Genomic DNA, 14,000 nt, shown 5'->3' with positions numbered 1-14,000 from the left:
AAAAAAAAAAAAAAGGTCACCCAAATTCAGCAAGCATTAGTTCGTGAGAAAAGGGCAATTCCGGCTCTAGCTTCTCACACAAGCTCTTCATCGGCCCCACCCTGAGGTCTAAACAGTGGCCGTCGGATCAGGTCTCACATGAAGATGACCACAACCTTTTCTTGTCATTTGTAATGACCAAGGCGACTATCTGAAACGTGAACTTGCACTCCCATCATTCTTAAAAAGCAAACCTCACCCAGAGTGTACCCTGTGCTTGAGATACGAATGACAGTAGCCCATACACACAGTTTGTAAATAATTGAGCATATATGAAGGGGGCCTGCTCAACTTTTATTACTGATGCGATGTAACTGCTCAGTGTGGGAGCTCTCATCTCCCACAGGATTTGCTTTGGGCAAAAATTCTTTAGTCACAGGCTTTGGGTCCCAGGGAAGGAACTGGTTTCCTACTTTATCAGGTCTCTGCATCTGAAATACCATGTATTGCAGTTACCTCCTAGATTAGAACAAAGGGTGCTTGTATTCTAGAGCGTGGCCGCAATGGCGCTCTCTCATCGCCTCGGTCCTTCTCTTCCTCCTGGAAATGAGGGAATGGCGAGCTGAGCTCCCTGGAGAAAAGTATTAAGTAAATACAAGGTGTTGCCAACGTTATTGTTACTATTATTACAAACACTATTAGGCAGCGGTGGAGAATGCCGCTCCATGGGGTTCTCACAAGGAGCCAGGTGAGAGGTTCTAAACGCATCCACCACTCGTCTCTGCTACCCCAGGAACCCAGGGGCCCTCTGGGGATACGTCCTATGGGGCATGGAGGCTGCCGGAGCTTAAACAAACTGAAGCCCCCAAGAGTGGGACTGCCATGCTCTGAGGAGGACAGAGTGCAGCTCCTGCTATTCAGAGCCCACGATCAGACTGGACCAGTGACTAGTGAGAGCATTGAGCCAACGCCTCACCGGAGACTTTGCCACCTTCACCCGCTACCGCAGAAGCTGGGAAGAACACACACACATAACATTTTTGTGGGGAGCCGCTATAGGGTTAAACCTCGGACTGACCTGTTGGCAAAGTCACAAACAAGTCCCAGCTTAGAGGGCACAGTCCTCTTAAGCATAATTAGGCTTGACCTTATAACGCTCCCTAGATCTTACCTGGGAAGCTATCGCCGACTCCATCCACACCTTTGGGAACCCCTGGACCCCCTGGGGCTGGACCCCGGCACATTTTACATTAAAATAATTATTTTTTTTTTGGCCTAGCTGGTTTGGCTCAATGGATAGAGCATGGGCCTGCAGACCAACAGGTCCCAGGTTCAATTCTGGTCAAGGATAAGTACCTTGGTTGCAGGCTCCTACCTGGCCCGGGGTGGGTGCAGGAGGCAACCAATTGATGTGTTTCTCTCACATCGAGGTTTCTCTCTGTCTTTCCCTCTCTCTTCCACTCTCTCTAAAAAAAATCAATGGAAAAAATATCCTCAGGTGAGGATTAACAACAACAACAAAAAGAATTGGAAATAATTAAAAAATTATTATTATTATTTTTACTTTGTCAAAGCACATGTATGTGGAGAAGTTAATAGGAGGTCCAACACGAATTTATTGAGCACGTGCCCTGTGTACAGGTGCTATACGAGGCACCATGGAGACACAGCCATGAACAAGACCCGGCGGCCCGCTGGTGGTGCAGTGGACAAGTTGAACTATGCACATAGGCACCGCCTGTGGGCTTGAGAGATCCAGACAAAGAGACGCCGACGTTCCAAGGATGAGGGTCAGGCACAGTCATGGAGGTGCTGACCTCTGGCCTGGGCCCTGAAGGCGCGAGAGCCTGGCCAGGTGGAGAGGGAGGCAATGGCCTCCCAGAGAAGGATCGAAGCCCCAGCATGGAAAAGCATGGGAGGTGTATGACCATCAGGGAGAAACACTCCCAGCTGGCATCCAGAAGGTGAAGAAGAGGAGTGGGCTAGAAACGGACTTGCCCGGCCAGCGTGGCTCAGTGGTTGAGCATCAACCTGTGAACCAGGAGGTCACGGTTCGATTCCCCGTTGGGGCACATGCCCGGGGTTGCCAATCAATGATTCTCTCTCATTGTTGCTCTCTCTCTCTCTCTCTCTCTCTCTCTCTTTCTCTCCCTCTCCCAACTCAATGAAAACATAGACTTTTTTTAAGAGAAACTACGGGGTCCAGAGTTTATCTTCAGTGAGGGATGAGGAGCCTTGGAAAGTGTGGGGCAGGTGAGGCAGTGAAGCCAGAGCAAATCAAAACAAAACTCACTCAGGGCCCGGTGATGCGTTAGTCTGTGGCCCAGCCAGGACCTGAATTCGGATTTGTACTGGCACAGGCAGGCTCCTGGACCGCACACTGGCCAGGCAGAGACGGGTCCTGGGAAAGCGCCCCAGGCCAGGGGCGGGTTAGGGTTAGGGCAGACGGCTTTTCTGGGAAAGCCCGGAGCCCGAGTTTCCAAGTCGGAGGACGTCCTGCCCTGCGGGCCGGCTTGGGCCTGGTTGGGCTCAATCTTCCCATGGAACTGGGTGGTGGACGGGCTGCAGTGCTTGGGAACCCAGATGGGTTGGGCTGGGAATGGCAGAGTGTGGGATCGAAGCAATAAAAGGAAGGGAGAGGAGCCCCTGGAGTGTCCTGGGGTGTGAGGCGCAGGGCGTGGGGCCTCGCATTCCAGGATGGTTAGGACGCCCAGGCTGATGATTATCATTATTATTCCTGCTCCGGCTTCGCTGAGCTTTCATCCTGCAGGACCCTGCCTTGCTGGCCCGGCTTTACCTACTAGCAAGGCCTCCTGGGGTGGGGCGGGGCCGACAGGTTCTGGCCGCAAGGGAACTCAACACGACTGGGTTGCTTCCCCAGTTTGCTCAGGAAACTTCCAGAAGCTGAGCACCTTCCTAACCCTGGAAGCATGGGCATAATTTCTCAAGGGGGAAACGGAGGCACTGTGCCAGGGAATGATCTGAGCAAGGTCCTGGGAGAGACCCCTCCCTCCCCTGCCATCCTCTATTCGCCATGCCATGCCTATCCTTCCCCAACTGGGGCAGATCTTGTCAGCCTGGAGGGGAGCCAGGGAAGGGGTAGAATCTAGAAGAGAGAACTGGGCTGGAGCCAGGACAGCAGAGCTGGTACCCTCCTTGCCAGCTGCTGTGGGCATCATGAGGTCAGGCTCCTGGTTGCGCGTCTCTCTGGAAGGTCCTGCCTTCTGGGTGGGCTTCCTCCAGCCCCTGAGGGAGGCCAACGCTGCAGACGTGCAAAGTGCCCAGCTTTCTTGCATCAGAGGACACAGACCGGGTCTTGCAGAGATGGGCCAGGCCCAGGGACAGAGGGCCAGGCAATGGCTCAGAGGCAGGGAACGGTGTGTGCGTGTGTTTGTGTGTGCGCGCAATTGCTAACTCCAGGCTTCCAGCGGTGACATGTCCCTGCCTGCCGCGATGAGATCAAAGACCAGAAGGAAAGGTGAACAACAACCTGGTGGCTGGGTGGGGGGCTCAGTGGAACCCTGCAAAACATACTCCTCTCTGGCAGTGGGAAGCCCAAGGAGAAAGGGGGGGGGGGTGGCCCGACAGGCTGCAGGCTGAGACCCAGCCTGTGATTGCCCAAGTCACCTTCCCCACTATTGCTGTCCACCCAGAGAGCAGCAATCTTCAGGAACATCTTCCAGCAGGAAACAGAGGTGGGACAACACGGAAGAGTAGGCTGAGGAAGCTGGAGCAGACAAAACAGTAAACAGAGCTTCTCAGAGGCCTCCGTAAGCTCTCGCATCCTCAGTGCCTCCCAGAGCCGGCCGCCAGCCAAGCATTCATTTATGAAGCTTTTACGAAGCAGCTACTATAGGCAAGGCAGTCTGCCTGGAGCTGTGGGTGTAGATGCACATAAGACATGGTCTCTGCCCTCGGGGGGCACTCTCTGGAGAAAAGCCAACTTTCCCTTTCGGTTTCGCCTGGCTCCACACAGCATACCACCTCCCGAGGCATCTCCTTCCTCCCTGGACGTGTTCGGCCCTGACCGCACTGGCCCCTGCCTCTGTTCCCGCCGCCGGCCCTCTGAATTCACCCAGAAGCAACACTCACTAGAATTCCTGCTGCTTTCTTGACGTTCAGCCCCAAAGGCATCTCTGGAGCTTAGCCCTGCGATTAGGCCGCGCCAGGACGCACTGGTCCTCAGTGACTCCGCCCGTCTGCCTTCTCTTTTTTTAAAAATGTATTTTATTGATTTTTTACAGAGAGGAAGGGAGAGGGATAGAGAGTTAGAAACATTGATGAGAGAGAAACATCAATTCAGCTGCCTCCTGCACACTCCCCACCGGGGATGTGCCCGCAACCAAGGCATATGCCCTTGACCGGAATCGAACCTGGGACCCTTAAGTCCGCAGGCCGACGCTCTATCCACTGAGCCAAACCAGTCAGGGCTGCCTTCTCTTATTGGTGACCCCGAGAGCCTGCCGTGGCTCCCTGATCAGATGCCATTTGAACTTTTGGCCTATTTTCCAGGGCCCTCCCAGCACGTTTCTAGCTCTGATTGTTATGACTACCCCACAGTGTCCCTTCCCACCCCTGGGATCCCAGCATTCATAACGTAACTGTACATCTGACCAAGGGGAAGAGGTCTGTTAAGGGGATCACTTCCACATTTACAGCTGACTTATTCCACCAACATTTCACGAACAGCTGCTGTGTCCCAGGCGCCGTGACAGGTACTAAGACAGCTCTGATGGCGATGAGAACAGACATGCCGCCTGCCCCGGGGGAACCCATGTACCAGCAGGCGGGACAGATGCTAATAATGAAAATGGAATGGGGTGCGTGGTCAGACTGGATGACCATCGGGGTCCCTGAGAGCCTGGGCACTCCCATGAAAGCCACATAGAGCTCTTTCACTTCCTGCCTGCGTTCTTCACAGAGCCAAGCGAGCCTCGCTGGGAGGAACAGAGAACGTTCCAACAGGATGTCCACCCAAAAGGCGCCAGCCCCCAATCTGTTCTCCCTGGGTGAGGCCCCTCCCTCCCCAAACTCAGCCTCCTAGGGAAGTGGCACAAGATGAAGAGCCTCAGAAGTCCACCCAGCCGGGCCGGCATGGCTCAGCGGTGGAGCGTGGACCCATGAACCAGCAGGTCACGGTTTGATTCCCGTCAGGGCACATGCTCCAGTTGTGGGCTCGATCCCCAGTAGGGGGCGTGCAGGAGGCAGCCAAGGGATGTTTCTCTCTCATCAATGTTTCTACCTCTCTCCTTCTCCATTCCTCTCTCTCTAAAATTAAAAAAAAATTTTTTTTTAATCATATTTAAAGGAACCTAAGAATTCCACATGCAAACAAACGCTTTGGGCAATGACATGGAGAAAAGGTGCCTCCCCGTTTCCCCACATTGGAAATGACAGGGCTCGCAACCTCGCCAGCAGCAGCCGCCCTGTTGGGCGTGAAGTCCACTCCTCGGTTCTCTGACGACATTGCCCAGGGCAGGTCCCGTGTCCTCCCGTGTCTCACTTTGAAACTTGTCCGTGGATGAAGGCTGACACCTCAGGCCGCTGCTGGATGTTGAGTCAGCGTTTAACCACTATAATTGGTAGAAACGTCTCCCCACTGTCTGACGAGACGGGATCTGCACATCCCACCCTCCTGCTCGCCCGCCGCCCCCTGCGGGAACGTTACCAAGTTATTCCCTACTCCGAATGCTCCTGAAAGACTCCATAAAACGGACATGGAAAGGCCTTTGGATCGGATGCCCCTCATTCTCTCTAAATGTCAACATTCCGGGTGGAAATTTTTTAGTGCATGTGATACAAGGGAGAGAGGGAGAGAGCACTCCGACGTGCTGGAATGCGGCCTCCTGGGCCCTCTCCTGGGTGGGCTTCTCTCCCCACCTGGGGCCTCTGTCACCTGGGGTGCCATTCATAGTCCTGGACCTGGAATGGGTCCTGGAACTGGAATGGGGGCCTGTGCTCCCGAAGTGCAGGGGGAAAATGTTCCTTTATAGGTGCCTTCTTAGGTTCCTTTGTAGGTAAAAGAGAAAATGGCTTGAGCTATAAAATGAGAGCAGCATTAGAGAAATAAAATGTTCAAAGGCTGCTGCCTAGGTTTGTGGGAGTTTCCTAAATCAAGGGACAAATCATTACGTCAGACAGAATTTCTCTCTCTTTTTCTTTCTGTCTCTCTGTCTCTTCCTCCCTCCAACCTCCTTTCTTCCTTCCTCCCTCTCCACACCCACCCCCCAGTCTCTCTCTCCAGAACCTAAAACAGCGAGTCCCTACAGAAGGATGTCTTTGCTCTAAAGCCACCTCCTGAACGCCTTTCTCTTCTCTTTTCCAGCCTCAATTCCACCATCTTTTCCAAGTTGAGCTAACGTCTAACGCCTTTCGTGCCGCCCTTCCCATCTAGCCAATCTCTGAATTCCATTCAACTCTGGGGCTCGGTGTGATTACACAATGTCTCGTGTTCCCCAGCGGTTCCGTGTGCATGCATGTTGTCTCCTCCACCAGGTTGTGAACTTTCAGAGGCCAGAGGCCGGAGTCCCTCTGCACACTGGACACAGAGCTGGGAACATCAGGGGCCTTTATAGAGACCTTCATTGCCTTTCACTTCCCATGAGACATCAGAGAATTCACACAGAAAAAAAAAAAAATTCGTAAGTGTAATAAACGTGAGTAAGCCTTCATTTGGGTGGAGTAACCATCTTATACAACATCAGATAATAATTCCTACTGGAAAGAACCCTGTGCCTGCACCTGAGGTGTCCATGGGAGAGCCCTCGGGGTGAGTTGGAAGCTGGGAAGGTACACCTGACTCAGTGTCGTGGAACTCGATTACGTGAGTGCAGTGGCTGTGGGGGAGCCTCCCGTCGAGATGAGCTCCACATCGGTGTGTGCACGTGGGAGAGAACCCACGAGTCTGAAGAATGTGGGAAAGCCTCCCCCAAGATCTTCATCCACCAGAGAATTCATCCTAAAAAGCAGTGTAGACGTGGGGGTACAATGGGGTGGGAGGCGGACATGGCGCCTGCCCCATTGAAGAACTGAGACTTGGAGAGGAAGTGTGACGTACCGTGGGTACAGCTGGAATATTACCAAACTCTGACTGGCGCCTTTTTCTTTTTTTGGCCTTGAAACACTTCCGTGTCGGATTGCCTTTGTCATTATCTCTCCCTGGGGAAAGGGAAGGGATGGTTTCCCCGATGCTTGTTATGGACGGAGAATTGGGCTGGAGGGGCTGCGTCACTGGTCCAGGGCCCGCTGGCAGTCGGGATAAGAGCTGTAGTCTCTGGGGACCTTTATTTGATGTGCCAGGCACCATGCTAGTGCTAAGGGAGACGCAAGGTCTAAAGAGAGGCTCCATGCCCTCAAATGGCTTATTGTCCCGGGAGGGAACAGTTGGGCCCTTATCATATGGAACTGCTTTAACAGGAGTGCAATTGAAGTGCAGCAGAGGAGCGGGAAAGGAGCCCTAAGTTCCTCGAGGGAAAAGCAGGAAAGACTTCACAGAGGAGGTATTATTTGAGCTGAGCTGTAGAAAGGATGAGGAATTTGCCAGACAAACACGTGAGCAGAGGGTGTTCAGGTGGAAGAAATAGCACATACAAAGGCATGGGAATAAGAGAGGGCGTGACCCTGTTGAGGATCCTGGAGAAGTTCTGTGGGTAAAGATTGGGGTGGGGGTGGGGGAGCCAGTTAGGCAGATAACAGAAGGCCCTTGAATGCCTTGCAAAGCCATTCAGATTCCCCTTTAGGCAATAAGGATGTAGTTTCCTGATGCTGCTGTAACAAATTACCACCAATTTAGTGGCTTAAAACAACACAGATTTCTTCTCTAATAGTTCTGGGGGTCAGAAGTTTCAAATCAAGGTGTGGGCAGGTTGTATTCTCTCTGGAGGCTCTGAAGCAACTATGCAGTCTGACAGGGAGCCAGTTAAAGACTTGATGACCCACGCACCCAGGGTGGGCATGAGTGCGCCTACCAGAGTTGGTGGGCACCTGGGTCTGGGTCTCTTGCTTCCCTAATACATCGTTGGCCATCTTCTGTGTCTCCCATTCCCAGTACCAAGGAACTGGAAGCGATCAAAGTATTTCTCTCCTTCCTATTGCATTTTTATCTAAGAAACTCCAGAGGAGTTAGTATGAATCTCCTGGTGGTTTTACCTGCAGGTAGTGGTGCCAGATAAAATACAAGACATCCAGTTAAATTAGAATTTCAGATAAACCATGAATAACTTGAGTCTGTCTCAAATGTTACAATATTTTTAGTACTACTTTGTTAACCAGATTACTCTTTGATGCAATCTACAAGGTTGACTGGTATTCAAGCCCTGAAAATCCCAGTACCTTCTTACAGGTAACTTTCTTTGTACAGTAGTAACCCAGGGAAGGAAGGCCGGCTCTAGCTCTAGAGAGATGGCGGGGGTCAGAACGATGAGGACTGGTCCCTCTTATTTCACTGTCATGAATGGTGATGGCTCTTCAGCCCTGACAGAGATCTTTCTGCTGCCCAACTCTAAGATTCAGGCAAGCTCAGTTCCTGCTCTGGATCTCACCTGCCCATCTGTTTAAGTACAATGAAATCTTTTTTTTTTAAAAAAGAGGTGCTATACCAGGGGTGGGCAAACTTTTTGACCCGAGGGCCACAATGGGTTCTTAAACTGGACCGGAGGGCCGGAACAAAAGCATGGATGGAGTGTTTGTGTGAACTAATATAAATTCAAAGTAAACATCATTACATAAAAGGGTACGGTCTTTCTTTTTTTTTAGTTTCATTCATTTCAAACGGGCCGGATCCGGCCCGCAGGCCGTAGTTTGCCCATGGCTGTGCTATACAATGTTGTCTTTGATCTTGACTAGGGATGATGATGAAGACTTTCATCATCTTTGAGATGCAGATGACAGTGTGATTTTGAATCGAATGTGTAAAGTTTGCAGGAACCACTGTTACAGGAAACACAAATGCAAGAACAGTTGAAATCTGCAAGGCTAGTAACTGTTGGCACTGGTGTTCGCTGGAGACTTTGGCTCCCAGGCTCCATCCCATGTGACTCCCATTCTAGAATGACCCTCCTCTTTTTACTTCCCTGAACCCCTCCTTCTAAATTTCCCTTCTTGGTAGGGGGTTGAGAAGGGGGTAGGAGGGTGGGATGGATACCTGAGGTCCTTCCATTTACCCGATCTTCAGGCCAGGGCTCAATCCTTCCAGCTAGCTTCACAAACATGGTCACTTCATGGTCATCCCCAGGCCACTCTGATGCAGCACGTGGCTCCGTCTCAGGTAGGACTTGAGTTTTCACATCAAAGTTGTGTAGACACTTGTGGTGGCTGATTTCCACATTTCTGAACTTAGCCCTTTTAAGCACTATTTTCTAAATGCAAAAGATTATAACAGTTTATGAAGCGCTAAGAACCCTGGGTTTTATGGCTCTGTCAGTGAACTCACCTGCCCAGCCAATGGCAGCAGGCCGAACTGAATCCTCTTGCACCTCCAAGACTTCTAGAAAAAAGGTGGCCCTCCGGGGCCTGGGGAACTAATGATTTAATGCTTACAAAGCCCTAGAAACAACTTACTGCAGATAAGGTCTCATTATGGTTAATTGTTATTATTATTGTTGTGATTGTTCTCAACCCAGCCGCCTATGAAAGGCTGCCACAGCTTCGCTAAAGACCTCAGGTCAGGGGTTTAATTAATACCTCCACTGAATGCCAGAGGCCCCAGGCACCATGTTGCCGCCCCCACATCCGAGTCCTATCTCCCCTGAGCTCCGCCCACAGGGTCCTTTCCACCCTGGAATCTTCCCAGTTTCTACCTGAGTGGCTCCATCATGCTTCACTCCTGCCAACAGCTCCCCCTCCCAGCCCAGACCCCAGCTCTGCACCTTTCTCCTCCCTTTGCTGCCCCTCGCCCACAATCTCACCTCCCTCCTTTGATTTTGCCTTCCCTTTTCTGCAGTTTCCTAGCCCCCGCAACATGTCTTAGGGTGGTGGCCAAACAGTTCTCAGGAGCCAAGCCTTTTGGGGGGGTCATGAAAACTAAGAGAGGGTTCCCTGAGCCCCACCTTTCTCCCTTTCAGTCCCCGCTTCCTGCCCTGCATCCCAGGTCTCCCACCCCACCTTGGTGAACTTGGGGATTGTTCCTCAGGTGGTGAGGCCGGTTGGGTGGGTTGGCTGGTTTAGGGTTACGAAGTCTGGCACTAACTCACAGCCCCGTGCCACTGCCTTCTTTAATTAATTAACACCAATTTTTACAAAACCATCTCTTCCATTGGACCTCAGTACACGCCTCTGGGGCATATGTCACCTCAATTACAGACAACAATTAAGCGTGCTGCTTTAAAGAATCGGTGAGCCTCTTTAAAGACTTAAACACAATTCGGGCCTGACTACCTTAGAGCAGTCTGCTGCAGACAGAGCCTGAGGCAGGATCTCCCCCCTCTTCTACCCCCTCACACACACTCCCACACCCCCCAGGAATTGGGCTGCAGCGGTACACTTAGAGAGGATGCTCTGCTAGGCCCCTGCCCTCAGCTGCCCACACCCTAACCCAGGGTTTCGCTATGTCTTTGCTTCGATACCCAGAAAGCTAAGCTGTTGCAGGTGGGGTGGTGGCCTCACTTCACTAGTACCAATGTCCCTCAGATTCCAAAGCCCACCTCCCCACTGTCCTCACTGGCCACCTTGCAAGAATAAAGATGAATCCAGGCCCTGTAACAATAAGACAGGGACTGAGTTGAACTTTCTTTCTATCAGTAAAGGTGGTATATGCAGGGTTACCTGGTGGTTTCGCAGTGGTTTGAATTAGGAAAATGGTTGAAGATGTTTCTTTTCTTTTTTTTTTAATCCTCACCCTAGGGTATTTTTTCCCATTGATTTCTGGAGAGAGTAGAAGGGAGGGAGGAGGGGAAGAGAGAGATGGAAGAGAGAGAGGAGTGGGGAGAGAGAGAGAAAAACATCAATGTGAGAGAGAGACATCAACTGGTAGCCCTAGCCCTAACCCTAACCCTGACCTGGGGTGGGGAACCGCAACCTGGAGACCCAGGGTTTAGTTCTGGTCATGTGACCCTTCAAATCCAGACCTCATCTGTTGGAAAAAAAAAATAGTGGGAACAACATTTTTCTGCCCTTCCTTCTTCCTGTTGAGGGAAGGATTAAATGGGGTAATGCAAAAGGAAGATTTGTAGAAATTGTCATATAAATATGGTTTTTAAAAAATTATAAAATGCATTTTGAGGAACATTTGAGATCTCGTTCCCCAGCACATGTTGTCAGTTTGGCTCAAATAAACTCATAAAAATTTTCTCTAAAAGAAAAAAAAAAGTTCACCAGATGATAAGTTCACCAGAGTAATCAAAATCCAAACTCTGGGATGCTTCAAACGGAGAAGCTGATATAAAGAAACCGTAGCTGTGAGCCCCATGACAGCCCCAGCCATGCATGTTGCAGCTAAAACAAGCTTGAGGCCCAGGCGACACTGGCTGTCCCAACAGCCTCGCTCATGTCTATCCCCAGGGCGGAACAGCTGCGTCACACAGCCGGCCTTTTAGTGCATCCTCCCTTTTTCTTCTAGGGTGTTCTGGCATTTATTTTAACTTTTCACTAGAATTCAAGTGGGGGTGGTGGGCGGTGAGGGGCACAGAGTGAGGCGAGGTGAGAGGGACACATCAAATGGTAGCCCTAATCCTAACCCTAACCCTGACCCTGACCCCGGGTGGAGAACCTGCAACCTGAAGACCCAGGTTTTATAGTTCTGGTCATGTGACCCTTCAAATCCAGACCTCATCTGTTCAAAACAAATAGTGGGAACAACACAGAGGCCCAGGGCCCATACCCCTCTAATTTACATGCATATGAGTGCATGCGTGCGCGTATGCATCCAAACCCCATGATAGAAAAGCCAAAGGCCCAGCTTGCTGAGCTGTCTCTCAACACTGTCCCTTAGAGCTCTGAGAAAAGGTGAATAAAAAGGGGGAGTCCAGGACAGCTTTCTCCATTGTGTAAAAGGAGCAGTTCCCTGCAAGAAAGGCTCAGAGATGAGAATTGAGTAGTAATTCTTAGGAAAGGAATGGAATTACAAGGTATTAATGAACACCGTCAGCTTTCTAGAGTAGAACTTTAGGTACCCAATCTGGAAGACTCTAAAAACCATACAATCCCCTCTTTTCACAAAGCTTGAAAGTAAAGTGATTGAGCAAAGGTCACAACACTCAAGTATGAGAGCCTAGGAGACCATGGCCAGGGCTCTGGTCTGGCTCCAAGTCTGGGTGCGGTAGGATGGGGCTATGTAGTCAATGCGTGGGCAGGCTGCCACTGGCCCCTCTATAAGTACAGGTGGTAAGAACTATAACTGACTAAGGGAATATCCCTGTAAACTTGGGGAAAAAAGAAATACAGTGAACAGGGGACTTGTACCAAGCCATCCAGTTCACGTTACAGAAACCAGATAGCTCTGTTGCTCTTCATTTTATTTTTAAATATATTTTTAGTGATTTCAGAGAGGAAGGGAGAGTGAGAGAGAGATAGAAACATCAATGATGAGACAGAATCATGGATCAGCTGCCTCCTGCACACCCCACACTGCGGATCGAGCCCGAAATCCAGGCATGTGCCCTGACCAGGAATCGAACTGTGACCTCCTGGTTCACAGGTCGACGCTCAACCACTGAGTCACACTGGCCAGGCAGCTCTGTTGCGCTTTAAATGAAATCTTTGAAGGTTTCTGTCAACGTGTACAGAACTTTTTCCTAAAACTTTTTAATAAAAAAAAAAAATGGGTTCTGCTGGTTTCTGACCACTGCCTTCATGAGAATGTTAGTGAAGAATTCTACCCATGGCCAGGAAACCAGCTGACAGAAGTTTGATCTTCCAAGAGTGCCAGGTGTGGGTGCTAACTGTTGTCTGCCATGACTGCTAAACTGCAGTGCCAGCGCTGAAGAAGGGAGGCACTGAAATTAGGAGTCTGACTAAGAGCAAATGCCCTCTTCTTGTGACATGTCAAGTGATGACACTGGTTGGCAGACCCCTTCTCTTGGTAGGTGTGTGAAGGAGAGGAGTTAAGAGAGAGCAGAGGAAATAGAATCTCCTTGCTAGCCCTGAGGCCCAAGGCCTTCCAAAGCACCAATCACCAAGGTTTCAGATACACGGAGGCAAGTCCCAGGGTCCTAGAGAGAGAAAGAAGGGGGAGGCGGGCATTGAATAAGGGAGATGTGGATGTAGAACGGAATATTAGAATTACTCTCCATCAAATGCCAAGGCTGCCTGTTTTTACTCCACAGGAATACGTAGCTGTTTTTCCAGAACGGGCCTGTTAAACCCTCTGAAAGAACAGAAAGTGATGAACCTGGGTCTTGTTCTGGCTCCATTGTGTACTGGGCTGGGTGGCTTCGGCTGAGCTATTAAACATTCCTTGGCTTGAATATCCTTCATTGGGAACAATACCTGCCCTGCCTGCCTCACAGGGTTTCTGGAAGATCTGATGAGATAATGAACCCAACCTCCCTGGAAAAACACCATAAAGCACTCCTCACACAGAAGGGAAGAATATTACTGTTCCAATTACCAGGAGCCCGTCAGAGCGTTGGCCTGTGGGTGGAGAGTTCTAGAGAATGGAAGGTCACCTTGTTTCTTTAGCCGTCACTCTGCACCCCATCTCTTCCAGGCAGGACAGCCCTGACAGGGAGAGGGTGGGGAAGGGATCAAGTGTCCCAGAAGGCAAAGCTAGACGTCTCAGTCAGATGTTCTGGGCTCACCAGCCCCCACAGATGCCAAGTCCTTTCTTGCATTGGATCGAAGTCTTTCCTTTTACTTCTTCAAGCTTATTTCTTCCTGTTCTACCCACAGATTTCTCTACCTGCTGAAACAGGACATCATTGTTAGTGTTTATCCACTATTGAAGAACATGACCCAAAGTTGCCAAATTACCATTCCTGGGGTCTCGAGTCAAAGTGTAATAAACAACAAGCACCTGCTTTTGGAAGGGACCTAGAAGGACCCCTTTATTTATAAAGTTTCAATGTCTTCCCTAACCTTATCCCAGA

The 14,000-nt window shown here is 50.5% G+C and overlaps 1 long non-coding RNA gene across 1 annotated transcript in view; it reads right to left on the bottom strand.

The window, feature by feature from the left end:
- Window positions 1–6,630: 6,630 nt before the first annotated feature.
- The window catches only part of LOC106726420, an 8,636-nt gene continuing 1,266 nt past the window's right edge, over window positions 6,631–14,000 (bottom strand). The window contains exons 2-5 of the long non-coding RNA XR_001362493.1: window positions 13,581–13,816; window positions 10,741–10,839; window positions 9,122–9,335; window positions 6,631–7,137 (exon numbers count right to left, since the gene is read on the bottom strand). This is a non-coding gene — a long non-coding RNA (uncharacterized LOC106726420). The remainder of the gene's footprint in view (window positions 7,138–9,121; window positions 9,336–10,740; window positions 10,840–13,580; window positions 13,817–14,000) is intronic.

The sequence above is a fragment of the Myotis brandtii genome, unplaced genomic scaffold, assembly GCF_000412655.1.
Source record: "Myotis brandtii unplaced genomic scaffold, ASM41265v1 scaffold265, whole genome shotgun sequence".
In the NCBI taxonomy this organism is placed as follows: domain Eukaryota; kingdom Metazoa; phylum Chordata; class Mammalia; order Chiroptera; family Vespertilionidae; genus Myotis; species Myotis brandtii.
This window is presented reverse-complemented; position numbering and strand designations above follow the sequence as displayed.